Consider the following 12,894-nt stretch of genomic DNA (forward strand, 5'->3'; position numbering starts at 1 on the left):
GGGGCTAATGGAGTCAGACACATTCATTTCCTCACACTGCACGGCGGGCTGAGTGACGACGTCATAAAGGTCACGAATGTCCTCAATGCCTTAAATTGAGGCTGCCGCTATGTGTCATTTAACATGGTGGATAAAATCTTTTGGTTCTGATCTGTTTTAAAATCAAATTATAACTTTAATTGAGTTGTTTATTTTTAAGCATTGCCATCTTTCCGTTTCTATTAAAAGGGCATTAAATGCATCATCTTGAATGAAATAATCAATGACAATCTGGTCCAACTAAGTTAATTGTTTTATTTTGTTGACAGGCTGCCATTCTGTGGCACCCAAACCTCCCCCCACCCCCCCCCTCCCACCCCATCTCAGCCCCCCCAAGGGATTTATGTGAGAAATAAATGGCTTACAAAGTCTTACCTACTGACAGTAAAGATGCTGCAGTTCTATTCAAACCAGGACATCGTTGCTGGGGCGAGGGGACGGGGGGGGGGGGGGGGGCTTGGGGGGGTGAGGGGGTGACAGTCTTCGGCAGACTCAAAAAACTTCTACACCTTTGAAAAGGCTCTCTGTGATTAATATGTCCATTTTAACTCGTATGCCTACAATTAAGAAATTTCTTAATACCATAACAAAAATGGCTTTCGAGAGAGAAATAATGCAAATTTTGCCATCATGGAGGTGTAGCTCAGCAAGCTGGGAGGGCCGAGAGGGGGACGCGGCCCAGGTCAGCTATAAACAAAACTGTAGGGGCGTCGGGCTCAATGCTCAACCCAAATCAGCAAATATTTACCGTCTGGGGCACTCTTACTGCGTCTTCTTGTCTCCATCAAATGCATCTTAATATTTTCATAAAATGACCTTTTAAAGACCAAAATAATAATAAATAATAATAATAATAATATTATTATTATTACCCCGCAATCCCAGCTGAGATTACGCGGTTTCAGAGAATGGATGGATGGAAGATTAATATTATTATTATTATTATTATTATATATTTCTTTCATCATTAAATCACAATAGACCTCAAGTCTCATTTTTGTCTGAGTGGATTTTTTCCAGCACAAAGTTTATTAGCAAGGAATTTCGTGATGCTTTATGGTTTCACTTTGCCTCAGTCCACCACAATCCATTATGGAAATTAATAATATAATATTGACATTTCAAATAAATCTTTGAAAAAGGTACCAAATTAGGCTGAAGCCTCATCTGCTGCCGCTCCCTCACAGCACTGGCTAATTTCTCTGCTTCCATCCTGCTAAATATCTAACATGATAAGACAAGATGGAATTAGACTTTTCTGGTTCCGGAGGAAAATCCTGTGCAATAAGGATTGAACTTCTACCAAATAAAAACTGTGAATCTCCAAATTTGTGATTGAAAATATATTTGTTTGATTCTCATTTTAAATTTTTTTCAGAATTTTAAGGTGTTTTGTGATAAGCCCTCTGATGGGATAAAGGCACAGCATAACAGGAATGAGCCACTGTTTCACTGAAATCTACTTTCTTAAATGTGGCTTCCTCTGCTGCCCAGTATGGCCAAGCGGACCATTTTCCCGATTCCCCTCTTCCTCGCAGCTACTGGGTTTGCCTTCACACATGCGACAGTCTAACTTTATACTGTCACATGGGTCACTGTACCTCAGCTTGTGTATTCTGAGCGAGATGCAAATTGGAGGGGCATAGCGTTTTCCACAGAGTGCAGCTGAAATCAGTACTGCAGACCACCTGGTCTCCGAGTCCATAGAAAATCTCTTGCGGCAGTTTCAGAGATGCTGTAGAATCTTCCAGAAAATAATGGAAGTAAACAGGAGGCTGTAAGAAACGGGGTCTGCCAGTCGTGCAGTGCAGGGGCCAGCGTGTCACTGGCTTTCAGCTTCACTTCACACTTACCTAATATTATTATAGCAAATGTTTGAACAGAATTTAACCAAACCTGGTATATTCCTTGCAACCTGCAGAACCACAATGCTTAAACACCAGGGATGATCAACTCGGATCCGGGAGGAAGTGGAAATACTTATCGCCAACTCTTGAACGTCAATTCATGTCAATTGCTGTTGCAGGTAGACCACAGCCAATGAAAGGACAAGAGCTCCTCAACGAATATATATTTTCATATATTCCATGATTCATCAGGCTGATCTGAAAGATTTTGGTTAAAAAAAACTTTTTGTTCTCTCATTTTAGGCTGAGCATGAGGCACTGCGGAACCCTGGAGAGACTGACGATGAGGAAAGATCAATATTCATTGTAAATGGAACATGTCTTACCCATGAGTCATCTGGACTTTGATAGGAAAATGTCAAAATCTACAATTCATTTTTTATATAAAGCAGTGGGCAAAAATTTAAGCACTGCGTTAAACGTGTTTACCGAGTACTGATCCTCTACAATTACCTTACAGACCTTGTGTGTATAACCTTCTGGTCTTCTAATACTTCTGGTTTTGTATAAGAAGGTGGAATCTTATTAGGTGTCGCAAACTACGGCTTCTGAGAGCGACCTCAGCGGCAGAGCGCAGGCTCCCATCGTCGGTGTGCTTCACTTACAAAGGCCACCGAGTTTGTTAGAGTGTCACAAGTAATGGTCTGAAAGCTGACAGCAGCCCAGCTGACAGCAGCCCAGCGAACAGGCCAGAGAGAGTCATTAGACAAAGTGCAAAGGACCTCTTTTTGGGGGGAGGGGGGGGGACGTCTCCTTTTTTGGAAGCGCTGAGACACAAAATCCGAGAGTAATGACGTGCAATTCTCATGGATTTCCGAGTGACTGATGGAGCTGCCTTGATGGACAAAAATGACTGGAAGGAAACTTGGCTGGGTGTGATATTAAAATCGATGGTGTCACCATGACTGCTTCACTGGTGTGAGGAACGGGGGAAATAGACCCTGGGGTAGTGCTGTGTTCTGGACATATGAATGCAGTCACTCAGAAAGTGTTCTGCTGGATTCGTATTGACTTCGGACTCTTGCCACAGGTTGTTTTTACCCTGTAATGTTCCGGTTCTGTGCATTCACTGGGTGTTGGAACAGAGCTTAGACGATTTAAGCTCGGCTGAAAGATTAATTGAATTCTGACTATGATATTAACAACTGTGACAGTTTGGAATTGGATATATATGTATATATATTGTTGGTGGTCAAAATGTAGTACTGCATTAATAAGCCCCATTAAAATGGGAGTTTAACTGTATCAGGCAACATGAAATGTTTAACAAACAGGATACATTTTGCATGTTCTGTAACCTCCTCAGATGCTATGCATATCAACATGAAACCTAATCGATTTTCTCTTGAATTCTATATATGAGAAATGTTGCTATAATCAAAAGATTTAGATATTTCCCATTGTCTGCTGACTTTTATCCTTTTTGTTCTTAGCCATGTTTATTACGCATTACGGATTCTTTATGAAGCTCTCATGGATAATGCAGTGAAGACACCTTCATAATGCATTTGATGGTCAGTTTAAGCCATTATAATGCATTATAAAGGTAATTATAGTGCATTACAGATGGCAGCTTCATAGAGCATTCATAATGCAAAAACAACATGGCCATAATGTGCTATGCCTTTATATGAATAGTTATACCTGTCTTTATAATGTCTCATGGAATGATTTATAATGCATTTTGAACGTATTCATAATGCATTATATATAAGTGCTATAAGTAAAGTGTTACTAATATTTCTTATTACAAGTATACATCTATTCTAATATAAGTCTAATACAAGTCTGCCTGCAAAGAGCTCCCTGGCACACAGACGCTCTCAGGGACCGGCGCTAGATCATTTGCAGGCAGAATAATGTGCTTTATCTCCTTTTTTTAATGACTGGCCCTTTTTGTATTATATTAATAACAAAATGCTCAATGGCCACTCTCCCACACCAAAGGCATGTTAAATCTCACACTTGGCCTTCAGTACCTGTTGCTATGGGTGACTGGTACAGGGAAAGCCGCTACTGGCACTGCTTCAGGATCTGTGGCATTGCCATGCAGACATTATCCCACTGACACCAGTGCGGCAGTGTCACTGGAGGAGAGCCCAGAGCTCAATCCGAACCCGAACCCCACAGGCATGTATATTCATATTCGCATGTTTTCTTACCCTTTACAACTCTGCATGTTGTTTATATCCAGGACAAGCCTGGGAGGTGACTATGCAGGGTGATGGAGTCAGACACATTCATTTCCCCACACTGCATAGCGGGGGCAGAGGGGGGCAGAAGGGGGGCAGAAGGGGCACCCCGGCAGATTCAGGGGGGCAGAAGTGGGACGGACACCAAGGCAGATTCAGGGGGGCAGAAGTGGGACGGATACCAAGGCAGATTGAGGGGGGCAGCAGTATGCCCTTGGATGAGACTGGTACACTCATGACATAACGATAACAATTATATATATCGTGGGAAAGATAATAATAATTATACATATCATGGGAACATGGGCAGGATGTACTAATTTATCACCATGCTTTACTCCGGAAATGAATTAATAAAATATGCCCATGATTTAATGCATTGTGAGAATGAATCAGTAAAATGTGGCCACGATATCTCATGCAGACTGGAGAATTTAATCAGAATTCAACGTTGGGGAATGTCCAAGGAAAAAAGTGTTTACCTGAGATCCTCCAGCGCACTGACTGACTCGGCCTGCTGAATGCATAAAGAGGCAGCATTGATTTCATCCCGTGTCCCTGCTGAGAAGAAAAGAGAGAAAAAGAAAGCCTATCATTAATGGTGACGATGAAACGGCCGTCCTTAAACAAAGCCGATCAACAGTGCCAGTGGTGAGAAGATGGAGGGTTTAATCACAGAGCGAGGCAGAGGTGTGAGCAGCCAGGTCTTAGCCATCCGGGCAGCTTACAGAAAACACGCAAAACGACTGAGCTGTCGAAAGGTAAACTTTCAGTGGTACCGTAGCTATGAAGTATATTTCAATGGGTTTTAAGTTTGAGCTTTAACTATAGATAAAGATAAACGTAAACGATTTGGCTACATAACCAAAAAAAAATTACACATACATAAGGTGCAATTCTATGTATGACTTAAAAGAGTTAATTTGGTAGCTGGGGTGGCATGGTGGTGCAGTGCTTATCAGTGCTGCCTCACGGCTCTAGCACCAGCGTTTGAGTCCCAGCCCTGGCACATGTCTCGTGTTTGCATTATGTTATCGTGGGGTAAACTTTTTGCCAAACTGTCCATAGCTGTGTGTATGTCTGTGCCCTGTGGAGGCTTGGCGCCCCATCCTGGGTCACCCCCTGCCTTGCACCCTTAGCTTCCGGGCAGGAATGTGGGAACGAATAGGACGTGTCCCCCCAATGTGTAATTTGGCTTCATTCACCCCCTCCCCAAATAAACTGTACACTGCACAGCACAGGTACAGAATGGATGGATTCCAGGGTGGATTCAGCCAGATTCTGCCAGTTCTCTGTTGTTCCTTGGCTGCATACATAGTATATATTGACAAAATCAAATGCATTTTCCTCAGATTTAGGTCTTGCTTGTGCATTTGAGCATTCAACCTCCCCAAGTATAACTCGTGCATCTTCTGTGTCACTTATGTAGTACAGGGTCGCAGTGAGCCTGTAGCCTTTCACAGGAAGCACAGGGCTTGGAGCAAGTGAAAGCCTTGAACTCACCTGGGACCCACACGACTATGTGTTTCAGTGTTTCAGTTGCAAGTGTTTCAGGCCTCCATAAGCACCCAAAGAACATGCAAACTCCAAAGAAATTTTCAAGATTCAGATCAAACCCACTGACGGTGTGTAGTGACAGGACTACCCAGTGTTTCACCCTGACAGCCAATGGTGGAATGTACTGTACTCCTACAAAATGTGAGCATGCTAGCCATTGTGCTGTGATTTTTCTAGGTAAACATCACTAAAACAATCCAAAACAGGGTCCAGCACATCCTCTAGTACATCCTCTGGATTCTTTCACTTAATTATTTACTTTGTGAAACAATCCATTCAGTTCTGTCTCCTCTCTCACACAAGTGGTTGGGAGGGTGAGCTGATTAATTCCTTTAATCTTGTTTAATTACCTGACTTCTCTTAATGAGGAAATAACATTTAATGAGTATCAGATGTGTCATAAGTCGCTGATTACAATGATTCTTTAAGAGGTTTTTGGGTTCTTTGTAAGATTGTTGTTGTTTTTAACTGGTTTCCTGGCAGATAATTTGATTTAAAGTGAATGCAGATTTACCCATTTATGCAGATTCGCACTTAGGTTACAAAAAGCCATTCAGGTTAAGTATCTGCAGAAAGGTCTTTAATAGGACACGCCCCCTCCCTTTGTTTCTTTGGAAGTCCAGTTCATTTATCACTAATCCACTTCTTTGATGCACTTGGCTTATCCTCATTATAAATATATATTCATTACTTAACCTCTTTATTTAGCAGACAATTTTATCCAAAGTGATTTAAAATTGAGGCCCTTGCTAAAGGGCTCAATGATGAAAAGATTGTGTGAGATTTGAACCAATGACCTTCTGATCGTAGATACAGAGTGCCGCCGGGATGAGTAAAACCTAACCCTAACCCACAGAGCTTACACACTGCCCCCAATTAATAGACTGTTTTGCTGTATCGTATTTTCTGTTACGTGATGCTTTTGCTGACAGCCAAGAAGCCCGGCTCCTTGCTACTGCTGTCCGTAACCGTTCACATGACATTTGTGAGGGAAAACAGCACTTCCGCCCTCAAATTCCTTCCCCTGCCCTCTGTCTGGCATCGTTAAATCCAGGTATCTCGCTTTTTCCTCTTTCTGACCTCGGCATGCTTCGTTGGCATCACTTCCACCAAGTTCAGAACAGCTGTCATTTTTGCGTTCGCACTTCCCTCCACACCTATAGCCTAGCAGCCAGTGCGCTAACCTCCCGGGGGCTGCTTATTCTGGGGGGGGGGGGGGGGGGGAGTAGAGCTTCAGGGGAGCCTTACGGTACCTGCAGCAGCTTTTGTTGGAATATTATTTATTTGTTTAGGTAGCACACTGCAAAACCCTTCGCTATTAGAGTTTCCTGTCAATAGTCCCCATACTCATTCATCCGGAAATAAAATCAGAGGCGATACAGCGATACGATAGGTGCAAGCATTTTGGACACGTTGTCTTGTCCTGACTGATTTCTCTTTTCTCAATGCATCTGCAGTATGTATGTATGTATATTGCTCTGGACAAATCAAAAGATAACTAATTTTTGTGCAGTTGCTAAGGTAAAAATTTCATTACAGCTCTACACAATCGTTCACAGCTAATAGAAACGCTTCTACCATTTAGTGCCCTTATTTTTTATGCCCTTCATATTTTCCTGAATACATTTGTTCGAACGCCAGTCCTGTAAAATAAAAAACTAAATACATAAAAAAAAACAGCTGCGAGATAAGAGCGGTTGAAAAATGCAAGGAAACCATTCATAGGGAAAAAAATGGTGAAACACGCACATAACTTTGTGGAACTCAATTTCGTCTTCGGAAATAATATTGACTGATAAATATGAGTGACAGCCCGTTTTTGTTTCTCCGCCATGTCGGCGAAGGAGAGAAGCGATACCGGGCTGAATACGCGCGTGTCCGCGACTCACCGCGCTGTCGCCCGACAGATTCAAAGCCGCGCCGACGAGCATCAGTCAGAGGAATTTTAATAACTTCACACTGCGATTGTGAGATGGGCTGATATGCTCAGTCAAGCGGGCTCATCTGTCAGAATTAGCTTTGTTTTTCCAGACAGCAAAGCAATACATCTGTGTTTACTATTATTCACTTTCTCATTTTGTCTCAAAATTAAAGTCCTCTCTCATCGAGTGTTACGAAAGACCAACAAACAAACTTGATAGGCACATTAATAAAGGGACAATATAAATCTTACTCATACTGCTGTGCATAAAAATTAATTAAAACTCACTTTAAAATATGAAACTTCTTATCAATGATCAATAAACCAATAAATCACCCCTAAACTAACCAAGCCTGCTAAATTGTGATTAATAAGAAGTCCTGTTAAAGCAATGAAGTGTGCATGCTTACTGATGCAGAGGCGGGAATTGTGTAAAGCTACATTTAAAACAAAGTTTAATGAATGTTTGTTTTGGTTTGAGCACAATTAAAGGGCAACATGTGTCCCTATAATCAGAAGGTCATCAGTTCAAACCCAGCCTTAGTTCACCTGCAGGTCCTTAAACAAAGCCCTTAAGCCCCCAGCTCCCTGGGCAACACAACACGTGGCTGCCTTTCATAACCAGCTTACTCCAGTTGGGGGAGATGTAAGGACAATTTCCCCACCGGGGGAGGGGGGATTGCCTGCTAAGTAAACAAAATGTAATTGCAACCTGAAGGTTGCTGGTTTGAATCCCAGCAACAATATAGCAACTATATAGCTGCTTTGAACAAGGTGCAACCTGCACTGCTCCAGTGCAACATCCAGCTGTAAAATTGGCAAATCCCATCAAATATGAGCATCTACCTGCATTTACATGTACTGTCATTTATTTTCACTCAGCTGAAGCTTTTATTCAAAGCAGCAGACAGCCAAGTTTTATTCAGTTACTCAGCTGGTTGTTTTGGGTTCCACAGTAACTCTGTTCCTGGGACTTGCACCAGCGCACTGCCTGTCAGCAAGTGCTTAGCGCCTTAGCTGCACTAGCTGCTGGTCAACAAGCAGCCACCTGTGTTTCCGCCCTGCCATCCTTCCATCGATCCATCCGTCCCTTTTACCAAACCGCGTATCCAGAGCTGGGTGAGCCTGGACCCAGTCCCAGAAAGCAGTGGGCAGAGGACACTCTGGATGGGACGCCAGTCATTTCAGTCCTCTCTCATAATGCTGAACGTCGCTATTGCTACACAAACAATGATATACATACACAGTCCACCTGTTCATAATGTGAGATACATAAAGGTTCTAATGGTATGCAATGTAATTCAGTGAACCTAAGTAAGATGCAGAATATATTTGCATATAGAGTAACATACTACAATAACTCCTGGTCACAAGAGACTTGCTTGAAGCAACCATTTCTTGTAACTGACCCAATGGCCTTCGCAGAGGCTCCTGAGTGTACAAACTGAAAGAAATCCTACTTCTGTTGAGGAAAGGACTGGAAGTTACCTTATATGAAAGAAGCCTAGATATGTGTGTGTGTGTGTGTGTATATATATGTATGTATAAACTGTGCATCTTTGTGTTTGAATCATATGTCACTCTTACAGTATGCATCGTTTTTATGTTATAGTATATACCCATACATATATGAGAATTTTAAAATCTAATTAAAATATATTAGGAATAATGCAAGAAATTTAAGCAATGGAAATTAAATGCTATGGTTCAGTCTACAGGTCATTGCATATACCTGTTATTATGTTAGACATGATAACATTAAATGCAATTAAAATTCAACATGGTCAATAAGTGCTGAAAATGACTAATAGGTTTCTGCTTGCCTTATCAAGTAGAGTTCAGCATTTCTAAACCCAAATGACAAGAATCAAAACAACATTGCATGCTGTGTTATTTAACCGATGATGAAAAATCATCCATCCATTTTTCATAGCCAATTATCCAGTGCAGGATCACAGTCAGCCTGGAAGCTAACAAAGAACCCGTTTGGCAGAAGGCAGCGGACGCCCTGGATGGGATGTCAGTTCACCATCGGGCAAATACTCACACTCATTTGAATCCATATCTTTGTGGGGACCATCCCTTCTTTTCTATGGGAAAAACCCTAATCCCAACAATGACAACCTTAACCCCCACCCAGCCCTAACCTTAACCATTTTTAGTTTTCTGACTGTGGTCACAGATTTTTAGAAAATTGAGTTTCCCCTTGCAAGGGACCGAAAAATGGTCCCCACAACATCCAAATAACAGGTTTTATCGAATATATTACTGGCCTCTTGCACCAGCTCAGTTGTTGGGCACTTAGGTTTGGTATAAAGGGCCTCTTAGTCGTCACACGCCTCGGCCTACTGCGCCCGGGGATTGTGCCTTTCAGTCTGCGGCACCAAGGCTTTGGAATGGTCTCCCGCTAGTGTCCCATTCAGTTGACTCGTTTAAAAAGCAACTTTTTCGTTTAAGCAGGCGTTTTAATTCCTTTTGCTTGAATTCTGTTGTTTTTTTTTGCTACTGCATTTTTAATACTTTTCCTTGTTTTGATGGTACTAAGTGATTTAGTGCCGCACAGCCCTTTGTGACCTCCTGTCTCTGAAAGGCAATTTATATACATAAATTTCTTACTTACTTACATTGTGGGGACACCTTTTAACCTTCCAGACTGGTGCCAAAATATTAACCTATCATGTGTGTTTCCAAGGGCATAGGTTTGGTGTCAACAGTGGTCGGGACCAAATCAGCTCCCTACCCCTCGGCCCCCAAAACACACACACACACACACACACACACACACACACACACACACACACACACACACACACACACACACACACACACACACACACACACACACACACACACACACACACACACACACACACACACACACACAGCAGGAGGAAATTATAAACCCATGTGGAAACCCAAGGGAACACAGAGAATTGAGCCCTGAGCTCTGTGGGTCCGTTGGTGGAATAGCTCTGTGTCATTTTATGTCAGTTCCTTGGAAACAGATGCAAATGTCACAGACACAGTATCAGACATTTCCCAAAACCCCTATTACTCTATATGCTATAAAAGTGATAGCAGAGTGGAAAATAGCAAATTACAGCACTGTAACCATTTTCAAATAGCAAAAGATACATACTGCAGCGCCGGCGGGATGGCTTCCGCTAATTAGCATGTCCCAGCATGCCCCAGTAATCGTAAATAGCCCGTTTGTGTCACTGTTAATGCGTGCGGTGTTTCCGATTGTCATAAGTGCCCTTGTCGTCGTCATGCGTAAATCCTGTGCAGTCCTCGCGTCTTTCTAGCCACCGCGTGTGTGACTTGCCACCCGGCGTCAGACCTCCCTGCATTTCCTCATTATCTGTCCCAGTGTAGTGATTAGTGTCTGTGTTCATCCTTTGAAGGGCTATAGAAGGTCCACATTGCGTAAAGCCGTCTTGCTTCTCATCTCGTCTCTGCTGCTGCGATGCCTGGCTCTGCCAAGTGCTACGGTGCAGTTTTTACAGCCAAGGATTTGCTGCAAAGCATAGAAAGAGTTTCTTGTTTTAAAAGGGGCTCTTACATTCCTGTCTGACCAATTCGGAGCCATCGCTCCTGAACAACATGAGGGAGACTTCAGCTTGGATCCCAAAAGCCCCCATCCTCCATTAATGACTGGGTCCAGGCACCTAACATCTACTCCACCTGCTGTGGAAATACAGAAGTACAGCGGGGATATTTTTTGCCCGAACACACACTGCGGCAGCGTCCCCAGAGCCTGACTGCAGAGCTCAGTCTTCCTGACCAAAAGCACAGCAGAGGGTCAACAGTGTAAGAGAGAGTTTGATACTGAGACCACACAACTTAATCATTTAAATGCAAGGGTCTATTTACTTGGGGGTGGGGGAAACAAAATCAAATATCAAATAATGTCCCTCCCGGTTCCTAGGGGTACCCTCCCCAGGGGCATGTGATCTCAAAGGAGGCACAATCTTATGGTTTACGGTCAAGATACCAGGGACTACGTGAAGAACTATGAGTAATAACAAGCTTTTATGTTCTCAACAGCAACCCAATATCCACTATATCCACATCCATGCATCAATTTATTATATAAAAAGAGATTCCTATGTAAAGACAGATCAATATTACTGTGAACCTATCCATATTGTTCTACTGCCTTGTTCCTGAAGCTGCCCCCACACACCGATGACCCTGTACTGGATAAGTGGCTACAGGCCAGATGGATGGATGGAAGTCCAGTTCCCCCAGTGTGAAAATCAAAGTTAGCAGGAGTGGGGGTCTTTGCAAGCTATTCACAAGATTTAAAAGTTTTTTTTTCCAGTCAAATTTCCTCCACTGGCACAAATTACAAGTATTTAGTGTCCAAAAAAACCTACAGTACAGTACCTACAGCAGTGGTCAAGCTCTCGACCTCTCCACAACTTACCCTGGATGTGAAAGGACCCTTTAAATGCCTTGGATTAATTGTTTAATTAAACACTCTTATTTAAACGGATGCCTTCCATTGACCTGCACAGCTGGAAATTGTGGTGAGGCAGTAAAGGTCAGCTTTAATTTCTCTGCCTGCAGGAATTTGGGAGAGCAACTATTCAGCCACAAGTTCTGTTTAGCAATGACTAGCATGCCTGCTGTCCCTTGCTGATAGGGCATCCGCCGGGACCTGCCGGCCTACAGCAAGACAGGCCTTTTCTGTAGTATTCTGGGCTCAAGATGCCGCAGTGTGATGCTTACAGGTTGGAAGTCAGCGCTGATTATGTTTGGGAGTGCATGTCCTACGAATAAGCAATCTAAGTAATTTAAAAGCCATCCAACTTTCCGTAAGCACTTCTATAACAGAGGGTCATGATGAGCGTGGACTAGAAAATATCATTTGACTTCCTGTTCCATCCATTCGCCGTCCAAACGCTTATCCTGAACGAGGTCACACGAGGGCCTGCAGCCTATCCCAGGTAGCAAGGCAGGGGTGCACCACAGATACTATGCCGGCCTATTTCAGGGCATATGCACGCACACATTCACCCACATTGCAGGCAATTTAGAGACACCCATTGACCTAACTGCATGTCTTTTGACTGTGGAGGGAAACCAGATTAGCTCGTGATGGAGAGAACAGGCAAATTCCACATCCATGGAGTGTGGGAGGAATTCAAACCTCCAGCCTGGCAGTGTGAACCAACCTGCGGTCCCTGATTTCCTGTACTTCAAAATATTTTATGCATTCTCAGCTGGCTTTAGTCCAGTAACACTCATACGTTACATCCATTCCTTATACTAG

Source organism: Brienomyrus brachyistius, chromosome 6 (assembly GCF_023856365.1).
Source record: "Brienomyrus brachyistius isolate T26 chromosome 6, BBRACH_0.4, whole genome shotgun sequence".
NCBI classification, from domain to species: Eukaryota; Metazoa; Chordata; class Actinopteri; order Osteoglossiformes; family Mormyridae; genus Brienomyrus; species Brienomyrus brachyistius.